Here is a 7283-nt window from a genome sequence, read left to right on the forward strand (position 1 = left end):
AAGCTTTCAAGAGGGAACCTAGATCCAGAGGGCATGGAGGAAGGTAGAATCTCCACTGAGTAGTATCCAATCTGTCTAGGCAGGGCTGATGAAATGTGGATAGGTCTCTTTGTGATACAGTGGTGAATAATTATTATTAAGACTGATTGTGAGGGTTGGAAATATAAAGGTAGATATTTTGTAGCAAGGAGGGGAGTGATTAACTTTTCAATCTAGGAGCGGAGGTCCCTGGGACCATCAAGGGAGAAGAGCGGAAAGTGGGACCCTACCCAGAGAAGCAGTGGTGCCTGAGATGGAGGCAGAGATGATGACGTGGAGAGATGGAGCAGTTGGGGACGTTAGACCCAGAGAGGGAGAGGGGCTGTGTGCTGACAACCGGGGGGCAGGCTTGCAGGGTATACCCTTTGGTTGGTTGATGATGCATGGAGGGGATTGTAACCATGTCAATGAAACGATATAGGATAGGATGAATGTAAAGCTAATGTTCTCCCATGTAAACTATCACAGAATTCACAATAAAACATTTAAGAAAACAAAAAATGTCAATAATACTGAAGGTGGAAGTCCAAGGTGCATTGAAGGAATTGGCAAAGAACAAGGCAGCAGGAATTGATGGAATAAAAATTAAAATCTTTCAAGAAATGAGGCGGCAGAGGAGTCATTCAGTCATCTATGCCAAGAAATTTGGAAGACAACTATCTGGCCAGCTGATTGGAAGAGATTCATATTTGTGCCCATTCCAACAGAGGTGACCCCACAGAATGCGGAAATCGTTGGACAATATCTTTGATATCCCATGTGAGTAAAGTTTAACTAAAAGTAATACAGAAATGGCTGCAAGCATACATTGACAGAGAACTTCCAGAGGTTCATGCTGAATTCAGAAGAGGCCGTGGATTGAGGGATATCATTGCTGATGTCCAATGGATCTTAGCTGAAAGCAGAGGATACCAGAAAGATGTTTACCTGTGCTTTATTGACTACACAAAGGCTTGTGTGGATCATGACAAGCTATGGACAAGATTGCGAAGTATGAGTATTTCAGAACACTTAATTGTGCTCATGAGGAATCTGTACATAGACCAAGAGGCAGTTTTTTGAACTGAACATGGAACACTGTATGATTTAAAATTAAGAAAGGTGTGCGACAAGGTTGTATTTTTTACCAATCTGTATGCTGAGTAAATAACCCAAGAAACTAGGTTATATGAAGAAAAATATGGCATCTGGATTGGAGGAAGACTCATTAACAACCTGCAATATGCATATGATACAACCTAACTTGCTGAAAGTGAAGAAGACTTAAGATATTTACTGATGAAGATCAAAGAGAACAGCCTTCATTATGGATTGCATCTCAATGTAAAGAAAACAAAAATCCTCACCCCTGGACCAATAAACAATATTCTTATCAACGGGGAAAACATTGCAGTTGTCAAGGACTTCATTCTTCTTGGATCAATCATTAACACTCATGGAAGCAGCAGACAGGAAATCAAAGGATGTATTGCATTAGGCAAATCTGTTGCACAAGACCTTTTTAAAGTGTTGAAGAGCAAAGATGTCAGCTTGAAGACTAAGGTGAGCCTGCCCCAAGCCATGGTATTTTCTTCAAGGTAGCATAATACTCCATTGTGTGTATGTACAAGCCATGGTATTTTCAAAAGCCTTATATGCATGTGAAAGGTGGACAGTGAATAAGGAAGACCGTAGAATTGATACTTTTGAGTTATGGTGTTGGAGGAGAATATTGAAAGTGCCATGGCTTCCAAAAGAACCAACAGATCTATGTTGGAAGAAGTACAGCCAGAGTGCTCCTTGGAGGCTAGGATGACCAAACTCCATCTCTCATGCTTCGGACATATTGTCAGGAGGGACTGTTCACTGGAGAAAGATATCATGTGTGGTAAGCTGGAGGGTCAGAGAAAAAGAGGAAGACCCCCAGCCAGTTGGATTGGCAAAGTGTCAGCATTAGTGGGCTCAAGCATGGCAACAATAGTGAGATTGGCCCAGGATCTGGCAGGGTTTCATTCTGCTGTGCATAAGATCGCTATGAGTCAGTACCAACTCTATGGCAACTAACAACAATATCTATCCTTGTAGAAATTGTATTGAATGATCTTGTTTTCTTATTCATTCTGCTACTTCCTGTCTTTTTACTGGTGCATTTAATCCATTGTTGTTCAGTGTAATTATATTGTCGGGGACCGGCCTCGACATAGGAACTTGGTTCACGAGTGTTTGGTTCACGAGGAGGGGAGATCCAGCGGCGACAGGGATAGCAAAAGAATACACAAACAGAGGGAGACAAAGAGGCACCCCGAAACCAGGGTGGATACATCACTGGTGGGCAGACTTGGGACTACTGGCATCATGGCCTCTGCAGGCAGCACCTCACTGCCCTGCAAACTGTACTACATGCCCTCCAAGCCGTAATGCACACCTGGGCCAGCCTGCATCTCCGTTTTATTTAGGGGAGGAGCTTCACACCAAGCTGGGAGGGACTAAGACAAGGTACAGCTAACATCAGTACTTTTCCAGACATTCAGGTAACTTTACATCGTACTTCACTGGTTCGAATCCCAGGCCCGCAACTTGGTTTCTCAGGCTCAATTAACATATCTATAGCCTCTGAGCTCAGTTGAGAGAAGGTGAAAGGGAAGGACAAAAGGCTTGGGCGGAGTCCCGCTGTTTTGGCTTCCTGAGCCAGGTTTGCAGGAAGACACAAGACGCCCAGGTGAATGGGCTGCACCTGGAAAAGGATTAGGGAGGATAGCTTTTTTGTCTATAGAACAAAGAACTGGAAAGTAGCTAAACTATGTTCAGTTAATCCTTTGGAGAAAGGCTTGACCTTGCAACCTTTACAGTCTCGGCTTTAGGAAAATATTACATTTATCTGTGGATATTAAGGGCTCATGTTTGGTATTAAATTAAAAACATAACTGAACACTAAGATGAAAAACAATTTGCCATGACTGCCAATGGCGAGAATTTGTTCCTCAGAGCCTGTGGCCTGCATTGTCTGCAACACTCGGGCCCAGTGGGCCTCAAACTTCTGACCAGTTTTACACGGTCTGCAACAATATATAGGTGTGGATTGATTGCTGTCATTTTGCTGTATGCGTTTTTGTGGTTCTGCTGGTTTCTTTGTTCTATAAAACGTTGTGTTCTGAGTTCATTTTGTTTGTGGTTTATCTTTTCATTGTACTATGTTAATGTTTATTAGGAGTTCTGGCATGGCACTGTAGGATAACTACTAAAATGCTAACTACAAGGTCAGTGGTTCAATCCTACCTGTTGCTCCTTGGAAACCCTTTATAAGATCGCTATGAGTTAGAACTGACTCAGCAGGGCTTAACAACAATGTTTAATAAATATTTCAGATTTTCTTCTTTTGAATTTTGACTTGAAGGTGTATTAATCTTCTTTGAGGTTACCCTGTAATTTATTAAACCCTCCACCCCCCACCCCACCCCCATTTAAAATAGTCTGCTTTATCTTGAAATCTACTTGACTTCCTCACCATTTGGAAGTTCTGTATCTACACTTTTCCTTGTTTTGCTTTGTATTTGACTTCATTATAAATTGATATCTATGTTGCCCTATTTTCAATCTTGTTTTAAATACTTCTGTATAGTACTGATTTGACATTGCAGGTTAATGTGCTGGATTGCAAAGTCAGTTTGAACTACAAGGTTGGCAGTTCAAGCTCACCAGCTGCTCCTTGGAAACCCTACACAGGGTCATTATGGGTCAGAACTGACTCGATGGCACTGAACAACAATATACCTGGATTGGTTTCTGGGAGGTGTTGTTATGTATGTTAATCTCAGGTTGTTATCTGCTGTTGGTTTTCAGTACAAAGAACACTTTTTAGACTTTTTTATAAAGTGGGCCTGGTCATTACAAATTCCTTTCATTTCTGTTTATCTGGAAATGTCCTAAATTCTCTGTTGTATATGAGGGACAGTTTGCTGGGTATGTAATTCTTGATTAACATTTTTTTCTTTCAGAGTTTTGTATTTGTCATTCCATTGCCACCTTGCCTGTATAATTTCTGCTGAGAAATCAGAGCTTAGTCTTATTGGTTCTCCTTTGTAGATAACTTATCATTTTTCCTGAGCTGGCTTCAGGAGTCTTACCTTGTCTCTGGTTTTTGAAAGTTTGATTATATGTCTTGGTGATTTTCTTTTGGGATTGAGTATGGAGTTTGTTTAGCTTCTTGTGTGCTTATCTTCTCATCTTTCATGATGCTAGGGAAGTTATCTTCTAACAACTCTTCTACAATTTTCTCTGTGTTTTTTATTATCTCTCCCTGTTGTGAAATTCTAGTAACCCATAAGTTATTCCTCTCCATGGTGTCCCACATAACTCTTAGGTTTTCTTTGGATTTTTTCATTCTTTTTTTTTATTGTTCTTCTAGCATACTGGTATTCAGAAATTTACCTTTAAGCTCACTAATTCACGCTTTCATTGCTTTTAATCTACTCCTTTGCCCTTTCAATGTATTGTTCACTTCTGAAATCATAATATTAACCTTCTGAATTTCTCATTACAGGTTTTGTATCATTTCAAAGTTTATATTTATTTTTTCTGTTTGTTCTTGTAGTGTTTTCCTGAATTCTTTTATAGTTTTTTTTCTGTATTCTCCTTTCTTTCCTTGATCTTCCTATTAATCCTTTGAAGGTACCCAAATATCATTCTTTTGAATTCTTTTTCAGTTAGTTCCATTGCCTTTTCTTCCTCAGAAACATTTTGTGGCTCTGCATTTGGTCATTTGTTTGGGATATTCTCTCTTGTTTTTTCGTGTGAGCTAAAACTGTCTATTATCTCTCGGACATTGTGGTGTTAGTGTGTTTGTATTTAATTGATAGCTGCATGTTGATGTGTTCTTAGACACTCACCAACTGTCTCCTGTGGGTGTAGTTAGAGAATAGATGCATGTGTACTGTTCTCCATTTGCTATTCATGCACCTCAGTTGAAGGTGGGTTTGGTGGGTGTTGACTGCCGTCTGCCATTGATCAGGTGGTATTGGCTCTTGACCAGTGGGTGGAGCTTCAGAAGGTCTGGTTTTGTTGCTGGGTTGTATGGGTATGGTTGCTATCTCCTGTTTGGTGGGAAAGAGGAAAATCCCCACCACCACCACCACACACAGACACACATAATTAAAATAGAATAACCAAGGAACCAACAATTAAAGGAGAAACAAAAAACAGGTAGCCACCAGAAAAAAAGAATATAATAACTAAAAGAGAAAAGAGGAATATGAAAATGTAGCTATCGAAGAGAAAAATAAGAGCGAAATAAAAGGGAGAAATTTTAAAAATAAAACAACAACAAAAAAACACTTAGAAAAACCAAGGAGAGGGAAGATGAGCGGAGAGATAGAGAGTAGTAAAGAAAGACCAAAAAGGGGGTTTGGGAATAAGAAGAGGGAAAATGAGAAGCCAAAGAAAAGAAGGAAAAATGCAGAAATAGGATAAAATTCAAGGAAATGTAAAGTTAAGAAGAAAGAGAAAAATAAATAAAAACAACAAAACGATTGAAGACAAAACAAAACAAAAAAACAGCGCAGCTAGTGGACTTGGAGAGGAGAAAATTCTGGGGTGGCTCCTGCCAACAAGGATCTTATGATGGGTGGGAGGGGAGGAATATGACAACAGAGTTTCTAGCCTTCCATGAAGTTCTAGCAGGATAGGTATTCTTCCGTACTTCTAAATTTAGAAGTAGTTTATGAGGCTCAGAGTGAAGCTGGTTTTAATGTCTGGTCAGACCACAGGCAGCTGGGGATAGGGTTGTTGGTTCTAAGTGTTTCTACTAGACCATATTGGGACTGGTGACTCTGAGTTCCATAGGTTTGGAATAAAGCCCACTTGAATCCAGGCACCAAAGCGGTCAAGCCAGCCCCCACCTTACACTGGCATGTCTCCCAATCACATGATTCCAAATTCCTGGAGAGTAGGGTCTGTACTGGGGTGGATTAAGGTGGGAGCTGGCCACCCCTCTGGTACCAGGGGAGCATGAGGGAGGGGGCAGGTGGGAAGGAGTTGCACCTTCCCCAATGCCTGTGTGACTCTGCTCTACCAGGCCACCTTCTGGAGCCTAAGCTGCTCACAAAAGTTCAAGATGATTACGCCACATCTGGCTGACCATTCACCAGTCAGTATCCTTCTCTCGCTGTCCCTGCTCAGCTTCTCCTCCCAGTAAGTATTCAATCCACTTCTCTAACCTTTCCTCTGAAGTTCAGAGTCCCTGGATTTTCATCTGTCTGTTTCATTTGGTCTCTTGTATCTTTGTTGTAGAGGGGCTGTGTAATGCTTCAGCCTAGTCCACCATCTTGCCAGAAGTCCCCTATCCCAATAATTATCTTGCTGAGTCTGTGCTATTTTCTATGCACAGGATCATATCATCTGCAAAGAGAGAGAGAGTTTTACTTCTTTGAAAATGGCAAACTATTTTAAACAATATATAACCACACACTAAAAAACGTAAAAACCTCATAGTAAAAAACAAACAAAACACACAGTTCAATTAAAAAAAAAAAAAAAAGGGATAAAAAGATTTGAAAAGACAGTTCACCGAGAGAAAGGAATAGCCAGAAATATCACCACAGAAAGCTTATAAGTCCATCTTCTGTCTATAACTGATTGGAATACATAAAATGGGGCTACAGCGTGCCCAGTGAAGGAGGCTTCCTGGGGAGCCTCTGCATTACATAAGACCATAGTGGAAGCCTGAACCACATCCAGAATCTTCTGAGGTGGGAAATTTCCACTTGAAAGGATGGGCAGACCAGCCTGGAGCGGCTAGAAGAACAGAAGATACTTCTTGAAAGAAAGACTGACAGGAAAAATACAAAACAATATAGGAAGACTGACTGATTACTCAAGAACAAGCAAGTTGCTTGCCCAGAAAACATCAAGGCAAGTGGTCAGGTCCCCTCAGAGCAAACCCCCTTCCAAGACTAAGAGTCAATGGGAATATATGCTCTGATTGGTGACCGTGTTCATCACTGATAAGGGTAAGTGAAGGAAAAACAGCAATGAAGCTGCAAGCTAAGGCTTACAACGTTCAATAGACTCCTGTGAAACCAAGTGGAGACCTGGTTGGCCAGCAGTGTGGCAAGACCTGGGGACTCTTGGGCCCAGAGTGAGTGACATAGCCACAGAGGACTAGAGTGGAGACTGAAGCATCCAGCTGATAAGAAGAGAGGGCATATGCACAAGAACACCCACACTTGCAGATAATACCCACTTGACCTGGCTTCAATGACTGGATAACC

The sequence above is a fragment of the Chrysochloris asiatica genome, unplaced genomic scaffold (genome assembly GCF_000296735.1).
Source record: "Chrysochloris asiatica unplaced genomic scaffold, ChrAsi1.0 scaffold00124, whole genome shotgun sequence".
NCBI lineage: Eukaryota > Metazoa > Chordata > Mammalia > Afrosoricida > Chrysochloridae > Chrysochloris > Chrysochloris asiatica.